Source organism: Panthera pardus, unplaced genomic scaffold (assembly GCF_024362965.1).
Source record: "Panthera pardus isolate Hobbes unplaced genomic scaffold, ASM2436296v1 HiC_scaffold_10, whole genome shotgun sequence".
NCBI lineage: Eukaryota > Metazoa > Chordata > Mammalia > Carnivora > Felidae > Panthera > Panthera pardus.
The window spans coordinates 55,287,464-55,307,593 of NW_026526655.1; the positions used below are offsets into that span (position 1 = coordinate 55,287,464).

Consider the following 20,130-nt stretch of genomic DNA (forward strand, 5'->3'; position numbering starts at 1 on the left):
AATTCTCACTTGTTCTTCAGTGAGACACTCGTAGAAGAAACAAAACTATAAACTACTGCTATTTATTTAGGATAAGAATGGTATTGTTTTTTAGAGTCCTCATCTTTTAGAATACATATTGGAATATTTTAAAATGAAATATGAAAGAGATACTTTTGCTAAGGAGGGTGGGTCAGAGGACATTATAATGGTCAGCAAACTTTTTTTTTTTTGTAAATCCTAAATAATAAATGTTTTAGGCTTTGCAGGCCATACAATCTGTTGCAACTACAAAACTCTGCTATTGTAGCATGAAAGCAGGCAGAGACAACATTTAAACAAACTGCATGGCTGTGTTCCAATAAACTTTATTTACAGTAACAGGTGGTAGGCTGGATTTGACCTGTGGGTCATAGTTTCTCCAACCCTGGTATAAATGAAACAAGGTTTGCCATGATTAATAATTACGAAGCTCAGTAATGGGTACATAGAGGTCATTAAACTATGCTGTGTTTATTATATATTTGAAATTTTCTGTAATACATTGTATATAGTAAAAAGTCAAAAAACAAAGAAGAGATAAAAATTTGGAAAGGCTTAGAACAGAGAATGCGATAACCGGGTTGTGATAAAATATACTAATATTTAATATACACATTTAAAAGTAGTTTATCTTAATGATCAGATTTATTGTTAAGAATAGAGGACTATTTCCTATTTTCCTTTTATACAATTAGCCTGATCATTTTTCCAAATGTACTGAATTCCAATATTGATGTGTATCCTTTGAGAAAGTGGTTATATTTTGTAATGTATTAAATTTAGGCATATTTAAGTGCCAAGAGATGTCAAAACAGATTTTATTTTTAAAAAGCATCACAGAAATAAAAGAGAAACTTCACATGGTATTCTACAACTTTGGGTGGCAATGCTGTTAAAGTTCAAGGTTCAAGGTTTCCCCTGCTCCAAATCCATGACTGTGATACGTAAGAAAAAATATACAGCTTAAAAAAAAGAGACACGAGTTTGTTCAATAGGATAAACATTTCTGTGAGGTGGGAACAGAAAAGAAATACAATAAAGAAATGGGGCCTGGAGCCATCCATGGGCCTGCTGGACTGGATTGTGAAGTAGGCAGAAGCAACTGAGAGTCGACACGTTTTTGGGGAGTAGAGAATAAAAGTGCCTAGATGAGATGGAGATCAAGGACAGGTTCCCTGCCTAAAACTAGGTGCTGGGCTGGGTGATCCTCACTCACCTCCACTCTCCCACAGGGGAACTTTAAAACACTGCTGCTGGCTACTTCATGGGAAGCTGCATGCTTCCGGAAGCAGAAGTGCAGTCCCACATATGACCATGGAGGGTGACATAAATTACTGGCCCAAATGCTTCTCCCCTCTCTGTACCCATATCCTCTACTATGCTAAGTTTGAAGGTCTTTCCACAGAAGGCAGTATACTTTTCCACCCTTTGACTTAGGGCTCAGCCATGGAACTTGTTTCGGCCAGTGGGATATTAGTAGATGTGATGGAATGTGCTTGTCTCACGGGGCTTACCTTCTTGTACTTCTGTCACCTCAGTGAAAAGGGCTTTCCCTGGGGTAACTGCCACTGTTCAACCTGGGCCTAAGCACGAGTATTTGCAGACCAGAGCTGTCCCACCTGCCCACAGACCTGTGATATAAAGCAGAGCTGCTTCAGCCATTGATACCTAAAGCTGCTGTAACTGACCTGCAGACCCACTAGAGAATTAAAAGATTAATGTTATGTGTCACTGACATTTTGTGGTTGTTCATTACACAGCAATAGCTAGCTGGTGCAGAAAGCCTAATACTGAGATGCTAAGTAATAAAAGCCTAAAAATATGTGGTATTAGTTTAGAGGGCAGGTGATGGATGGTAAGGAAACTATTACAGAAGCTGAAAAATGGCAACCTGTATTTCATAAAAGTGTTGCCAGTGGTAACACAAAAGATAGCAGGATGATTTCTAGGCATGTGATCAAAGTATGAGCCAGTTACTTTTAGTTCTATTTTATAAGGTACTATAAGAAAGAGATAAGTTCAGGGGGAAAAAAAAAACCTTCCAACTTGCAAGAAGACTTTAGCCCCCAGAACTTGCTTATTTGGCAAATAAAACTCTTCATCTCAAGCCAGCAAGAGAGTCTCAGATTCAGCCTGGGTGGGGGGTGGGGGTGGGGTATTAAACCAAGAGCATTGCTGCAACTTCGTTTGTTAAGACAGCTGAAAGAATTAAGGAGATGCCTGGTAGAACCTCTCAGTTGGACCAACACGTTTCTAGAAAACTTAAGGGCAGGGGTCCCTCAGAAGCCTAATGGGTGGAAGTTTCTCATAATGAAGTCTAGAATGAGAGGCATGTCCCAAAAAGAATCATAGGATGGTTCTGATAAACAGAACTCACTGAAAACAAATGCATAGAAAATCCATTTTTGAGAGAGTTGTTAGTGATAAACCACCAGCTAAGACTAAAAGGGAATGAGACTGAGATATAAAAAAGATGTCTGGCCAAAGGCTTTTCATAGGCAGGAAGTAGCTGAGAAAGCTTCTTAGTACCACAAGGGGCGTATTTCCCAATGCCCATTTCAGAAGTGACCAAAGGGGGAAGACAGAAATCTAAAGAATTCACCTTCTAGGAGGGTGAAGCCAAGAGCAGTAGAGAACGATGGACTGGAGACACACTGCCAGGGAGAATTAGGGTCTAATCAAGGAAAATTCCTTCTTCTCAGAATAGGAGTACATTTTTCCCATGGTATTTCAGAAAAAGTGAATGGTAATGCCTTTTAATCTCCCCCCTTTGACTAGGAATTAATTGTAGTTATCCTATCCCAGTTCCATCATTCCATGTTGTATAATGGTGGGGGAAGATTACACTCCCCCTCACTATCTTAGTTCATAGGCTTCCAGATCAATGGGAGCCACATTCAAATTTGATGTATGTCATAAGTTACTGAATATTGATCATGATGCCATGATTGGATGAGGGTCTTGGAGGTCTTGGGCTAAGGGTGAGTCTGTTTTTCTGTGGGACACATACAAATAATTGTGGCCAAGAGAGTGGACTGTGGTTGACTGAAATGACTCCTGACTTTGATCCTTCACCCTTCTTTGTGTTAACCCTTCGCCTTGTAACTTTGAAGAAATTGCTCCTTAACTGGGGACTTGCCTATCGGATTTGCTTTGGCCAACTGATGTTTGTAGAAGTTATATAAACAAGGGTTTGAAATGCTTGCACAATGGTTTGCAAAATTCTTTCCTCTATTGTGCTCCTGCCTTTATCATGAAATGAACGTCCCCTGGATAGCTGCTTTTCCTTCAGCCTGGGCTCAACAATGAGCACACATGTAACTGTCCCAGGTGACTATAGACCCACAGTCTGAATTAAGAGTTGTCCCATAGACTTGTGAGCAAAATAAATGCTTATTGTTGTGTACCACTGAGATTTTGAGACTGAATTGGCAATAACTAATCAACACAGGGGAGAAACCTCAAACTGTCAATGCAAGACCTGGTTTGAGACTCGAGACCCTGGGAACTTGTTGGCCAAGTGCAAAATCCTTAGAAAGGTGTAGATGACAAAGCAACCTTTCCCATTCAAAATGAAAATGAAAATCAAAGTTCCAAAGCACATGAAGACATCTACCACTAAAAAACACTGCCATAAAATCAATAATCAGAACAATAACTTGCTTCATATTAAATAAAAATAAAAGGACAATCTAAAGAAAAAGACTGTTCCATACACTCAAAAAGATAAAGTGATGCATACATATTTTAGAAAAATATATCTATGGAAATAGAAAACTCAATGGACATTCTAGTCTGCACATAGTCGAAGAGAGATATCCAAATTAGAAACCATTACTGAGTAATTAATCCAGAATGAAACAGAGATTATTTATTTATTTATTTATTTATTTATTTATAGACAGAGAGAAAGCACAAGCAGGGTAGGGGAAGAGGGAGAGGGAGAGAGAGAATCTTAAGTAGTGTCCATGCTCAGTGCAGAGTCTGAAGTGGGGCTCGATCTCACAACTGTGAGATCGTGACTTGAGCAGAAATCAAGAGTTGATGCTTAACCAACCAAGCCTCCCAAACCCCCCATAACAGAAAGAGATTTTAAGAAATAAGAATGAGAAAACAAGTGATACAGAGGGCAAACTGAGAGACTCTATCTAATGGAACTTCCAAAAGAAGGAAATAGAGAAATTACAAAGAAGAAATATTTGAAGAGATAGTGCCAAGTAACTTCCCAAAGTTGAATAATGACCCCTAAAATTAGAAGTGCACTCTGTATTGAACAGGATAAACATAAATTCATATCTAGACACATCATGGTAAACTGCAGGATATCAAACACAGTAAATCAAACCATCATGCTGCATACCTAATACACTGATATACGTCAAGTATTTTTTAACAAAACTAAGAAAAAATATAGATAAAAGTCTGAAAAGTACTTACCAAAGAGGAAAAAAATAATTAACTATACAGGCATGAAAAAGAATTAAAGTAATATCAGATTTCTAAATGGGAAATGTAAATGATAGGACACAATGGAATAACAGCTTCAAATTGCTGAGGGGAAAAGAACTCTGAATGTAGAATTCTATACTCAGGCAAAAGTTATCATCCAAAGAGTGAAAGCAAAATAAAGGCATTTATAGAAAAAAGCAAAACAAAACTCCTAAACCCATCTCACTGGAATAACCACTGAAGGTTGCAAGAAAAAATGTGAACCCTAGAGAAAGAAGTTAAATGCAAAAAACAATGGTGGCTTTATGGCATATAAATGACATATCATTAAGTTGTTATTTTAACAAAAAGAAACAATAGTGAGCATAAATATGTTGGTATATTTGAATATTTATTTTTTTAAAAAATCCATAAAACGTTAATGCTAATCTAACGTTACACCTAAAGGAGCTAGAAAAAGAAGAACAAAGCCCAAAGCCAGTAGAAGGAAGGAAATAATAAAGATTAGAGCAGAAATAAATGAAATAGAGATGAAAAAAATAATAGAACAGATCAATGAAACCAGGAGCTGGTCCTTTGAAAAGATAAACATTTAGGTAGACTCTTGAAGGAAAAAAGAGAGGACTCAAGTAAATGAAATCAGAAATGAAGGAGGAGAAATAACAACTGACATTAAATAAATACAAAGGATTGTAAGAGAATATTATGAAAAATTATATGCCAACAAATTGGACAATCTACAAGAAATGGATAAATTCCAAGAAACACATAACCTTCCAAAACTGAATCAAGGCAAAATAAAAATTTTGAACAGACTGATTACTAGCAATGAAAGGCAATCAGTAATCAAAAAACTTCCAACAAATAATAGTTCAGGACCAGATAGCTTCACAGGTGAATTCTACCATTTACCTGTCATCCTTGTCTAGGGGCCATGCTAATCTTTCTATCATTCCAATTTTGTGTATGTGCTGCTGAAGCAATCACTTACCAAACACCTAAAGAGTTAATACCTATCCTTCTCAAACTATTCCAACAAAAATAGAAGAGGAAGGAAAGCTTCCAAACTCACTTTATGGCCAGCATTATCCTGGTAGCAAACCCGATAAAGACACTACAAAACAAAACAAAACAAAAAAACCAATAGACCACTATCTCTTATGAACATAGATGCAAAAACCCTCAACAAATCATTAGCAAACTGAATCCAACAACACGTTAAAAAAACCTGGCACACCTGAATGGCTCAGTTGGTTAAGTGTCCAACTCTCGGTTTCAGCTCAGGTCATGATCTCACGGTTCGTGAGTTCTAGCTCTGTGTCGGGCTCTGCACTGGCAGCGCAGAGCCTGCTTGGGATTCTCTGTCTTTCCCTCTATCTGCCCCTCCCCCCACTCTCTAAATAAGTAAATAAACAAACAAATAAATAAATAAGTCTTTTTTTAAAAAAGATTCTCTCACTCTCTCCCCCTCTGCCCCTCTCCTACTTGTGTGTGCTCTGTCTCTCTCTCTGTCTCAAAAAAAAAAAAAAAAAAAAATCATTCACCATGATTAAGTAGGATTTATTCCACCTTATTCCATGATTAAGTAGCAGTTCAATACTTACAAATCAATTAATGTGATACATTACATTAACAAGAGAAAAGATAAAAACCATATGATTATCTCAATAAATGGAGAAAAATCATCTGACAAAGTACAAAATCCATTCACAATAAAAAGTCTCAGCAAAGTAAGTTTAGAGGGAATATATCTCAACATAATAAAGGTCATATATGCAAAAATCCACATCTAACATCATACTCAGTGGTGAAAAACTTAGAGCTTTTCCTTTAATATCAGGAAAGACAAGGTACTCACCAAAGAGGAAAAAAATAATTAACTTTAAAGGCATGATAAAGAATTAAAGTAATATCAGATTTCTAAATGGGAAATGTAAATGATAGGACACAATGGAATAACAGCTTCAAATTGCTGAGGGGAAAAGAACTCTGAATGTAGAATTCTATACTCAGCAAAAGTTATCATCCAAAGAGTAAAAGCAAAATAAAGGCATTTACAGAAAAAAGCAAAACAAAACTCCTAAACCCATCTCACTGGAATAACCACTGAAGGTTGCACTCTTATTCTGCTGGAATAAGAAGTGTTGGAAGTTCTAGCCACAGCAATCAGATAAGAAAAAAATAAAAAAACATACAAAGTAGTAAGGAAGAAGCAAAATTACCACTATTTGCAGATGATCTGATACTATATACAGAAAACCCTAAAGACTCTGCCAAAAAACTAGAACTGATAAATGAATTCAGTAAAGTCACAAGATACAAAATTAACATAGAAATCTGTTGCATTTCTACACAATGAAGTAATTAAAGATATTAAGAAGACAATCCCATTTACAATTGCACCAAAAAGAAAAAAAAGTTGATGCTAAATTTTTAGTCAATAATAAAAGGGTAAATAAAAGGAACTAATGTTCTTTTCCAGTTTGTAAGGAAGACAGAACTACTGAAGACTTTGGCAAAAATTTTATAGAAGTATATTTAGATATATATGTGAAATATAGACATAAATATTTTATATATACATATGCATGTATATATATTTTATATATATACATAAGGAAGAGATATACAATTTATGACTTCCAAATGAGGAAAACATAAAGGGTGGGGGGAAAATCTGTTCAATCTAGTGAAAGACCAGAACCAAAGAAGCAAATGTAAATAATGGTAAACAGAACACATAAAATGGTACTAAATCCAGAGGCCATCAATCACATAAACGTAAATTACAATTAAACCAACATATTGAATGGCAAACAGAATCAGATTCCATAAAATATAAAACCAGTTCCATGTTGCTTATAAGAGATATATCCAAAGTAAGATGACACAGAAGATTTAAAATAAGGGATAAAGATATACTAGGCAGAATTCTGCTTCTGGAAATGGTAAAGAAGCTTTTATTGACTAAATCTTCTATACCAATTATAAACTCTGGGCAACATATTGAAAAACAGCTATTTGAAGGCACTGGAGAATGACCAAAAGCAGGCAGAAACTGAGGGGAATAAACATTTTGGGAATCACACCAGGTGAGATTTGTGTTTATAAAGTTTTTTGCCGGAGGACACTCTCACATCCTCTTGAGTGAAAAAATGCTAGAACTCAAGCAGAAAAATGCAGTCATACTGGCTTGAGGAGTCAATGGGCTGGCTGGGTTTAGAGATGCCCAAGCAACTTTGAAGTTAGGGAGGATAATCAAAAAGGGAAAGAGTCACAACCTACAGAGTCTTAAATCTATAATAAACCTCACCCCAATTTTTAGCTGACTCCTTTAGCTGTGCTCGTGCAGGAGAGACTCCAAGGGGGCAGGTGAAACACGACAGATGGAAGGCTGAAAACTGTGACAGAAATTTCAGCTGCTGCCCACTGCAAAAGAGATGGAGCTGGAAATTTGGGTCCAGATCAGATAAGTGTCTTCTAAAACAAAAATGAACAATCTTCAAAAGCAACTCTACGTGATTTGTTCCCGATTTCCTGTATATAATAAAACATTACCAAACAGAAACATGTGGATGTTTACAGAAGCTTTAGTCTGCAAGCTGGAAACAACCCAATGTCCATCAACAGGGAAATGGATAAATTGAGGACCATTCTAACAATGGAATACCACTCAGACATGAAAAGGAATGAACCACTGATACACACAACAGCATGGATATATCTCACAGACATACTGATTGCAGCAGAGAAACAGTAGTATATGTTGTATGATTCCATGTATGTGAAGTTCTAGAAAAGGCAAAACTATCTATTGTGAAAATCAGAAAGAGGATTGTCTCTTGTGAGACTGATGGGAGAGAGACGTGAGGGAACTTGTTGCTCCAATGGAAAAGTCTGTATCTTGAAGGAGGGTGGCTGTCAAGAACCGTGAAGGGTCTGACGTTTCACCCTACTTGCAAGATAGCAAGTTAGCCTAACAGTCTTGTGGATGCTGGCAGAAGACACAAAACTCCTGGGTCAGAGACAAAGAACTTTATTATCCATAGCACAATAAGCAGTTTGGATGTGTTCGCATTGGTTCCTCTTGTTCCCTAAGCCTTAAACAGGTAACACAGAGGGGTCCAGAAAGATGCTGTGTATACAGTGTATACTTGTGTCAGAACTGAAGATCTTCAAGCTTCAGGAACCTAAATCTTTTATAAAGGGCAGTAATTGTGCCTGCCCTTTGCTCTGGAAGAAGACATTACCTTTATTATACTGGACAGTAAACAAACCTGCCTTTTGCTCTGGAGGGAGACACTATCTTCCAAGACTGTTCACGATAAAAACATTCCTGAAAAGAGAGAGTCTCTCCTTTCAAGAGACACAGAAACAGTCTCAAACAGTGAGTTGCCAGAGTATATATGCATTTGTCAAAATTTATTGAATCTTAATACTTATTATTTGCACACCGCATTATAGTTTTGCCTCAAAAATATAACAGAACAAAAAGACCCTGTAAAACAAAAAGAATTAGGTGTGGACAAATTGGGGGAGGGACAGTAAAAGGGGAATTCTTTTGTTTTGGTGAATCCTTTGAAAGAGCTAGGTACAGGAGGAGCCAGCCTGCTTTAACCCAAGTGATAGCTGACCTCATAGTTTTCTTTTCTTTTCTTTTTTTTAATGTTTATTTATTTTTGAGACAGAGAGAGACAGAATGCAAGTGGGGGAGGGGCAGAGAGAGAGGGAGACACAGAATCCGAAGCAGGCTCCAGGCTCTGAGCTGTCAGCACAGAGCCCAACACGGGGCTGGAACCCACGGACCTCGAGATCATGACCTGAGCCGAAGTCGGACGCTTAACCGACTGAGCCACCCAGGCGCCCCTGACCTCATAGTTTTCAACTAAATCTGAATTAGACTAATTTACATAAAGGCAAGGAAGCTATCTTTTTTTCTTCTCACCATCATGTCTCTTGGCACTCAGTACACAGGTGCTTAATAGAGCTGTTAGTTAAACTTGTACAACCAAGGTAAAAAAAAGGAACCAATGCTTTGACCACAAAGCCACTGAGTCATCATTTCTTTATTTTGCCATCTTATTCCTTTCTCTCTTGCTTTCTGCACTTCCTCTCATCTCAGTTATATTTTTCTCTTCACCCCACACTCTCAAGGGGCCACACAATGGAATGAAATTATCTCTTCATTACATGCTCTATTTTTACAACAAAGATTTTATACTTCATTCTTAAACAGAGAACAGCACTTGAATTACACAATGTGAACTTAAGTGAAGGCATGGAGTCATACTCCCTAAGTGTGAATATTAGCTCCATTATTTGCTTGCTGTGTGTCCTGGCAGAAGTCATTTAACCTCAATTCCACACAACTATTAGGACTGCTAAATGGGAAAATGCCTTAGAGTGCCTAGGGCAGTACTGACTTAGCAAGAGTTCAATAAATGTTACCTGTTATTTTAAAATACCACCAAGATTTGTACGTGGACTGTGATTTAGCCACTAATACATTTATGAAAAACAACAGAAACATAAAATTGAAATTGAATCTTTAAAACTCAGCCTAGTAAGTAGGGTCTCAATTTTAAAAGATGGCATCTGAACAATTACCAGGATATTTATAGAAAATATGGATTTGTTTATGGAATCTCTGTAGTAAAAGACATGCATAGAACCCTTTATGTTGTAATCTAAATAAACATTTTGTGCCTATTATGTATAAAGTGCATAGCTGGGTTGGAAGCTACAAAAATAAACAGGTTTTGCTCACAAAAGCTTCTCAATCTTGTACGGGATATAGTATTTCCATGCTGTCTCATAGTTTTGGAAGGATTTGTTGTTGTTGCATAATATTCAATTGGTGTGTGGTAGTTTCTGAATTCTTTGTCACAGCTGTTGACATTTAGTGTACAGATTAAGAACATGGATTTTAAAGAAGACTATCTGTATCTGAAGGCCAGCTTCCCCCTTTGCTGGCTGTGTGATCTTGGGCAAGTTACTTCATTTCTCTCAAAGCACCTTAGATTCCTTTCAATAAAACAAGAAAAACTGTACTTACTTCATAAGTTTTGAGATGTATGCAAACCAATTAGCCTTATGCCTGGCAAATAGTGAGGGCTCAATAAATTTAGCTATTTTTCTAAGAAGCAGTTTTAGACATTTTGGTTCCCTCACTAATATTCATCCATACTTTCTCCATTATATAGCCATCATGTAGTTAGAGGGGAGGGTTAGACACTGATTCATACATACGTCAGACTAATACCACTCCTCCAGCTAGTGACTGTTTCAAGTAAACCAAATATAATCTGAACTGTCCACAGCATTTGCACAACCACAAGAATGGGTAAGTAATCAACTTGTAGATCTTAGTATGGTCCTATGAAAATAAGTGTTACAGTAATAATTTTTCTTCATGTAAACTGCTTTTTCACCAAAGGATAAACCCTACTAGGCAATGGTGAAATGTTCTTGGGACATATTATCTGCACTTTCTAATATTTTATTTGGCTTATTTATATCCATAGTCATGGGTAAATTAACAATATATGGATTTGATTTTCATTGCCTTTTCAGTTTTGCTGTCAGGGTAATGTTATTTATGCAAAATCAATATATATTCTCACCTTTTTCTGGCTGCATGGAAAAACTTATAAACCACAGGAATAATGTGCTTCTGAAGTCTGGAAGAATTTAGAAGTGATGGGGCTCATTTGAGGATCTAAAATTCACTGATAACTACCTGAATTTTTTCTTTGGTTATTGACCTGGTCAGGTTTTCTAATTCTTGTTGATTGGATATTCTAAACTTGTGTACCTAACATTTCATAACAAATGTTTAAATTAAAATATATAATTGAGGATGGCACTTATTTTTAAGCTTCCTCTGTTTTTTCATTACCTTATTTCTGATTTTGAATTTTTAAAAAATGCATTTGCCAGGTTGCCTTTTTACTTTTTTTCTAATTTTCTTTTTTTAATGTTTATTTAATTTTGAGAGTGCAAGCAGGGGAGGGGCACAGGAACAGAGGATCTGAAGCAGGCTCAGTTCTGACAGCAGTGAGCCAGATGTGAGGCTCAAACCCATGAACCACGAAATCATGACCTGAGCTGAAGTCAGATGCTCAATTGACTGAGCCACCCAGGTGCCCCTTTTCTAATTTATTTCTAATTAATCTTATCTTTATTGTTACTTTTTCTAGTGTTATGTTTTACTCACCCATTTTCCCTCTCTATGCAACAATGGCTATTAATATGCCCTTTAGCATAGCTTTAAACATACCCCCCCACCCTTTTTCCCCATTGTTTCGCTCTTCTTTTATTGCATTTTTTCTTGACAAAATAACTAGAAGAGGCCTTTAAAATTACTTTCCAAGTGATTGTGCTTTTTATTCTCTGGTTTTATTACTTTGTGATCAAAGAACAGAGACTGTACAATTTCTGCCCTATAAAATGAACTTCAAGGGAATTATCAGACTGCAAGGATTGCTTTCAGCTTTTACAGTCCGCTCAGATGCTGACGTAATGTCCAGAAGATGGGCACCAAATGCTCATCCATTTCATTCCTCCAGGAATGAAGGAGGCCCAGAGGGTCCAGGTTTAGAATAGAAGGTACATGATTTCCTTACAATTTGTCTTTAGAACAAAGAGGCTAAACACACTTTAGAACTAGTTTGATGGTTTTATGATCCCGGCTGTAAATATTATGAGCTGATGGGCAGAAGTTAAGACATGTTTCTGGGTCCCTTACACTGCCTGTTATTCAATGTTGCTATCTGATCAATTTGTAAACAATTCCATTTGAGGAAAAAAATTATATCCTCTTTTTTCTATATAGTAATTCTGCTTTATTATTTTTTCCCATTTATATCTCACTTCTACTTGATTTGTTATGATAGTTCACAGAACATTTAAGATCTCCCACAATTTCTACATTAAAGGTTTTTGTATTTCTGCATTTTAATCCTATATTATCCTGCATATAAACTCTATGGTTTGTCGTCTTCACTACTAATTGTAATTTTAGGAGTGAATATGCTACTTATACTTTCTCTCTTGTACTCTGAAATACATTTCATGTTAGGTGTATGTGGCAGAATTTGATTTAAAGGTAAGTGTTCTGGAAGAAGCAAATCACTTCATTCTGATTTTAGAATTTAAACAGTTTTGGTCTTAAGTGCTCTTCTTTTTCTTTTGACTTTTGTCAAATATGCAATTCCATTTTTTCTTTTTCAAGGATTTGGACAGGAAACATTCTGTTAATAATTTTATTATTAATCACCTTAACAGATTTCATAAGACTCTTAAACTTACATTTAATTTTCAAAGTAAAAAACAAGTTGTTGTTTTTCCACAAAAGTTTGGATTGTACCCCTCATTTCACCTCCTAAAAAAGAAACTGTGATCCCTTCTTGGTTCTTCATTAACTTAATCTGGAGTTAATAAACCCCATTTAAATTTTTTGAGAAAATAAATAAATTTATTTATTTAATAAATATATTTAATAAATATATAATTATAATATATATTATATATAATATAAACTATATATTATAATTATATATATTATATATAATATAAATTATATATTATAATATATATTTAATAAATAATATATTTTAAATATAATTATCTGCATTATCCTAGTAGTTTTACTGATTTTAATACCCACCAACTTTCTTCCCTCATTCTTTTCTTCTTAATTTTGGTTCATTTTGGTAATGTAGTGATTATATTCAAATAATTTTTTTCTGTAAAGGGCAAGTAAGTAGTGCATTGCAGATCACAGATGTTTTTTTTGTTACCTTCACATGTGGATGATTGGAGAAATCCTGAACTACAAAACTCTGCTCCATTCCAGCTGGCATTTAATGTATAAAACAGGATCTTCATTTAGACTTGAGCCTTTTTTTTTTTTTTAGATCAAGATTTCTCCTATTAAAACTACTACCTAATTTGTTTTGTTGTTTTCTTTGGGAACACCTATTATTCAAAGGATAAATTTTTGTAACCAGCCTTTTAAATCTGTACTTTTTCTCTCTCACTGAACTCATCTGAAGGGGCTTTTTATCTTTTACCCTGGTGCTTTGGTTTACTGTCACATCTTTAAGCTGCAGGATCCCTTAAAGGAAAGCTTATTAAGCACAATATAGAACACTGAAGGCAGCTCTGATCTGGTTGATAAACAAGTGGTGGGGAACCCCCTCCATCTTTCCTTTGTTGGTTCATGAGAACCCACAGCGTTCTGAAAACCAGTGGGATATTCACTGGTCTTCATTTAAGGCTAAATTTTCTTTAGCACTGTGGCTACTTACTTTTTAAAATGTTATTTAATGTTTTTAATGTTTAATGCTTATTTATTTTGAGAGAGAGGGGGGAGGGAGGGAGAGAGACAGAGAGAGAGAGAATCCCTAGTAGGCTCTTTGCAATCAGCACAGAGCCTGATGTGGGGCTCGAACTCATGAACGGATGGCCTCAGCCAAAACCAAGAGTTGGACCCTTAACCAACTGAGACCCCAGGCACCCCTTATTTACTGCTTCTGACACAAATTTTAATATGGCTTCTCCCTTTCTTTACTCTCTTACTCTTCCACCCTCATCATCATAATGCTCTGTTGCACCAGGGTGGGAGCTGAAGCAAATATTTTCTAGTATTTCTTGCTATACATGCACTGGAAAAACAAAGAAAGCCCTTCACTCTAAGTGCCCCAGGATATTGCTCTTCTCTTATACTGCAGAAGTGTCTGCCCCATTAGCCTCATGCTGATCTTGCTTTAATTCATTTAAGAAACAAAAACTTTAATTGAAGTAGAAGATACATTTTAAAAATGCATAAGCCATTAAGAGTACAGCTCAAAAAGTTATCACAAAGTTATCGCCACGCTGGTGAAGACATTACCAGCACACCATAAACCCCCTTTCTGACCCCTTCCCATTCCATTCTGCCTAAAAGTGTATTTTGCTTGTTTTTGAGCTGTTTTATAGTGGGAATCATATACACATTTTTTGTTGGCTTGTTTCTTCTAGTAACATATTTGTAAGATTCATCCAAATTATTGGGGCACCCGGGTAGCTCAGCCAGTTAAGTGTCCGACCATGGCTCACATCAGGATTCTCATGGTTCGTGGGTTCCAGTCCTGCATTGGGCTCTGTGCTGACAGCTCAGAGCCTGGAGCCTGCTTCGGATTCTCTGTCTCCCTCTCTCTCTGCCCCTCCCCTCACTCGCACTCTGTCTCTCAAAAATGAATACATGTTAAAATTTTTTTTAAAAAATCATGCCAATTATTACATGTAGCAAATTAGCTCATGTCCTTGTTACAGAGTAGTATCTCATGTATGCATTCTGTTGACACTGCATTGTTTCCACTTTGAGGTTTTGAATAATGCTAAGAATATTCTTCTACTTTTTGTATACATATGTTCTTATCTCTGTTGCTTACATGCTTAGAAGTAGAATTACTGAGTTGCGGGTAGCTGTATGTTTCAACATTAGTAGGTATTTGTCAAGCATTTCCAAAGTGGTTGAACCAATTTACAGTTAACACTGACAGTTTATGAGAGTTCCTGCTGTTCCAAATTCTCACCAACACCTGGTATTGTCAATATCCTAATTTTTGCTAAACAGTTGTAAGGATATCTTTCTAGAGTTTTAATGTGCATTTCCTTGATGCCTAATATGGATGGACATTTAATAGATTTAAATTTTATTCTTAAATTTACATTACCTGTCAAAGTAAAAAAGAATATTTTAATGTTATCTTTATAAAAGATAAGAAATTTACCCAATTCTTCCTTCCTCTGCCAGAAAAAAACAAAACAGTAAAACACACGCAAAAAAACTGTGATCTCTTCTTGGCCTTCTTTGTGAAACACTGGCTCATATCTCTTGTCCTTTTAGTTACTCATTTCTCAACGAGGACAGATTCAGTCAGGCCAATTGCAGAATCCTCAGAATCCGAGGATTGCAATTCCGAGGATTGCTTTCAGGTATTTTTCAGCCCACTCAGGTGCCAATGCTGATCCAGCTGGTGGTCAGAAACGTTAGTCCCATTTAATTCCTCCAGAAAACCCAACTAAGTCCATCGGACATAGGATTAGTGTAGATGAAGGTAAGGAATTTCCTTAAAATACGACCAAAGTTCTTAGGAAAGATGGCTGGAAAGAACACCTTTCTTAAAAGAATCTTGCTCTAAGTATTCTACATCTGCTAATGGATAGAGGGTAAAAGATCTTTTTGGATCCCTTTGTTGCCCTTGTCATTATTCTTCCCTTTTAGGACCACACCCCCTCACCCCACCCCTAGGTGAATGACAGCTATGGTTCTCTTGGTTAAGGAAAAGCTCCAAGATAGTACAGCTTTAGTGCCACTAGTTAAGAATCCGAATGGGGCTTTCAGTAGCTGTCTTGAATGATTAGTACAGCCTTCTTATACATAGGATAATAAGCAACGTTAGATGATGAGAAGCTAAGGTGTCATCTTGCTTTACCAACAAGCTGTTTTGATGTGGATTCTGAGTCAGCCGTTTTTTAAAAATCCACCCCTTATAGCTTTCCTTGGTAAAAATTCCTTCTAGTTTCCACTATTCTTACCCAAGTTTCTATGAATAACATTAACTTCTTTATTTGAATGTTTCACGGGTATTTTTGCAGAAAACTGGGATAGGAGTGTTGCCGGTGTTTGTATTTATACTGCCTTTATTATTATTATTATTTTATTTTATTTTTTTCCTAGATGAGAAAACAGGTCCAGAAAGGTGATGTTGGTATAATGTATGAAACTTGCTCCTGGGGGAACTGGAGTTAACAATAAGATCAGGGCGCCCAGTTGCTCAGTTGGTTGAGTATCCGACTTGATTGCAGCTCAGGTCATAATCTTGTGGTCATGGGATTGAGCCGTGTCAGGCTCTGCACTGACAGCATGGAACCTGCTTGGGATTCTTGTTCTCCCTCTCTCTCTGCCCCCCCACCTCCCCCCCCCCCCCCCCCGGCTCACACTCATGCTCTCTCACAAAATAAATAAACTTAAAAAAAAAATCTAGAAGACATTGTACATTCCTATATTACAAGTAACTGAAAGTTACTAAGTAGAAGTACATTGCTAATCTTTCAGGATGACATAAAGGGAATCTACTTTCAATCCCCCACCCCCCGCCCCCCCCCATACTTTCTTTGAGTTACAGCAGTGAAATAAAACCCGGCTAGGTGAAAGATGAGACTGCATTACAGTGCCTAGGATTCCAAGATTCAGGGTAAATGTGAAAGGGAATGAAACTTGCTAGGAGTTTCTGGGGGAAGGATTAAGCCAAAACAGTACTTAATGGTAGATGGGCCTTAGTAGGAGTTTGTGATAGTAAAACAGAGATGGGTACTATATCTCCAAGTATGCTCTTTTCTTGCCATTGTTGGCCCATTTCTGACATTGCCAATGCAGGTCAGCCAGTTCCAGTTTTCAGCAACTACTTCAGATTCTTCCTAAAGTCAGTCCTACAAGTAACAAATCGTAATCTTCTCTACTGTCCCCCAAATGTCACATTCTTAAGTTACTAATGTACTAATGTGGAAGAGGAAAGAAGTCTCTTGTGCCAAAGGATCAATAATTTAAGAATGTAAAAACTATTTTCTAGTGCCAAAACCTGATATAACAGACTTTACCAAGGATGAACGGAAAAAATTAAATGATGTGTTTTTATACAGCAGATCTTCCACTAAATAAGTGTGATTTTAATTCAATGACTTTAAAGTAGATTAATTCTCCTTTTAGCATTAAACAAAAAATAACAGAACCAACACAAAAACCCTTTAAGAACTCTGTGCTAATGAATGCTACCACCTGTGTATTACTAACACTGAAAAATGATAATATGGAAGCAAGAAAATCAGTTAGCAGCAACAGCATTTACCTACAAAATCAGAAATGGAGTAGAAGCAGGAAAATAAGAGTATAGATTCATAGGAGTATCTGTAAGTACTTTGGTTACCCTTTAGTGCTCAATAATTTCCCAACTTCTAAAGAAAACAGTACTCGTTTTTTCACACAGTTCCTGATTTCTGTATTTCAAATACAAATGATATTGCTAAAACAGTCTCCTGGTGCCTTCCTTCCACCACTTCTGTAGCAGTATTGTCAGAAAGGCAGTCTCCAGGGTGCTGCAGTGGCTGCAGCCTTACTCAGCTGGCAGGTTAACCAGCTCACGTGGACCTTGACATCTGATATTGGCTGCAATTCATACGAAACAGTCATAGGATTCCCTTCTCCTGTGATAAACACTCAAATGGATTTTCATAGGGCCTGGTAACTTTCTCAAAGTATAATGGGTCCTCCATATTCTACTGAGGACAAGTCTTTTCTACCTTAAATACAGTGAAAACATGGTCAGTATAATGAATGAACTGCAATTTCATATGTTAACTAAATATTTCTATCTGATCCCCTGGTTATACCATACCTTCAATTCCCAGGATCCAAGTGTTCTTGAGTTACTGTTTCTAGAAAAGGAAATAATGCAATCCATTTATTAGAATTCAGATATTGAAATGAAACTTACCTAATAAGGATGACCTTTATGTTATCTCTCTTTACTGAAATCATATGTAAAGCTAGTTGCTATGATTTTAATAGAGCTTACTAACCACATACAAAAAAGATCAAACTTGCAGGTGGCTATACCTCTGGATAAAAAGGCTATATAAATATTTAATTTATTCTTGACCTCATTGAATTTTAGTTTTATGCAAATAAGAAGTTACTGAAAATTCAACTGCACCTATAAATCAACAGTTTTTGGGTGCACCAAAAAAGCATTCATTTCATAAGAAGATTCACTTTAGGATTGTAAAAATACTCAGATACATACACATATATTTCTGTACTCTTGTGAGCATTCTTTTTTCATTTTTTTAAACACTCATGATCAATAAGTACATCACCTTCATGCTCCTTTGTCATTTAAAAAGAATGACATATATACCCATATTTCTTTAGAGCCAAAATCTTTGATGGTAATTTATGAAAATAATTCACTTCAAAATAAAAGTAAATAAAAAATAAAATTAGGTAGAAGCTTTGGGTGGCAAAAAGCAAATAATTACCATCCTATGCAAAAATATCAAAAAATATTTGCTAATATGAAAAAGCCAGCCTGATACCTTGTTATTTGTAAGACTGTTTTTCAATTTCTCATTGTAATTCATGTTTAACTGATATTAAAGCAGATGCTTAATTCTAAAAAATGCTTAAGGTAAAAAGACTTAGGAACTTCTCAATGTCTTACTTTTACAATAGTCCAACTTAATGTCCAATATATGGAATCTCTTTAGGCTAGTATACTGAAAAGAAAATGTCATTGGCTACCCTTTCAAAATCACTTAGGGAGCTTACTGAGACACTCACCCCCAAACCTGAAAACTCAGTGTACCTGTATTTTAAACAAATACCTGAGGTATTCTTGGTAGACACTTAAGTTTAAGAACCACTGCTTTACCCAATACAAATCCTGTCATTTCATGCTCAGGGCCTTAAATAACATCTGAATGCTGTAGTTCACTGTTTCTGAGTGGCAATGTTTATCACCACCTAGTGGTAAAATCCCTTATCTTATCTCCTATCTGTTCATTGATATCACGTAGGTACCAAGTAAAAGAGAATAAAATTCAGAGAACGAGAAGATTTTAGAGTAATAATTTCCTTAGTATTTTGCATTAATTTTTCATCTACAGTATATATGCTAGAAGAAAACAGTATATATGCTAGAAGAAACTTTCCTAAAACACATCCGTTGTTATATCATTGCCCTGTGTGCCTCTAAAAACACATTTCACAGTGCAAATTATGCTCTTCTTTTGGAAATACAGGGACGGAACATATTAGCATATTAAAACCTCTGGGAAGTTTCACAATCGAAAAAATCTGTGCAATAATAACTATTTTCTAAATGTATTTGACCATGAAAACTTCTTCCCTAAAGAATAACGGACTTCTCTGAAGACATTAGTACTTCAAGGAACATAGCTTGGGACATGATGCTCTAGAAACAGCAAATCTGATACCTGCTTTCAGCATCTGTAACCTACAGTAAAAGACCTGACAATGAATTTACAAGAAAGTTTTGATCAGGCTTTGTTTTAAATGCTATTTATATTTGAACCACATATTTGAAAGAGAAATTTATTGATCTGAATTGCTTAACATTTTTTTCTTTTTTTAAATTAAAGAAATACACACCTAATAAAAACTCCACTATGTTGGCAATTTTAGTAACTGACATATGCAACGCATTTAAGGATCTGAATATAGTATTATGTTCTTATACCCAAAGTGGATTTGAGAAGTAAACATTTAAGTGAATACGTAAGTACTAGATTATTAAATGCTATTTCTTAGGTTCTAGAACTTCATCTTAAGAAAAACATGACATTCTGACTTTTCAAAATAAAGTTTTAGGGCTCACCTGCAAGAGAACTGAGACATGCAGTTGGAAAACACAACAGACGGTTGCACTGTAAAAGCAGTGTTTCGTAGGCAGAGAACAATTCTCCAAGTCTCTTTAGAATTAATGTGAAGGAATCAAGGAAATATATCTGCATAAGACACTTTACTGAAACCACAACTGTTTGCTGAAACTGGCTGACATTAAATGCAGCATGGACAAGTTGGAATTACTTAAT

At 36.1% G+C, this 20,130-nt stretch overlaps 1 protein-coding gene and 1 non-coding gene across 3 annotated transcripts in view; both read right to left on the bottom strand.

Annotated features, from left to right (window-relative positions):
- Positions 1-331: 331 nt before the first annotated feature.
- The window catches only part of RBM45 (RNA binding motif protein 45), a 39,674-nt gene continuing 19,875 nt past the window's right edge, over positions 332-20,130 (bottom strand). For both annotated transcript variants that reach the window (XR_002083188.2, XM_019460625.2), the window contains 2 exons: positions 17,913-17,952; positions 332-406 (listed from right to left, as the gene is read on the bottom strand). The gene's annotated coding sequence lies outside the window, so the exon portion shown is untranslated. The remainder of the gene's footprint in view (positions 407-17,912; positions 17,953-20,130) is intronic.
- On the bottom strand, positions 5,355-5,457 carry LOC128772729 (U6 spliceosomal RNA). Its single transcript, XR_008416898.1, has one exon. It is a non-coding gene; the product is annotated as a U6 spliceosomal RNA (small nuclear RNA).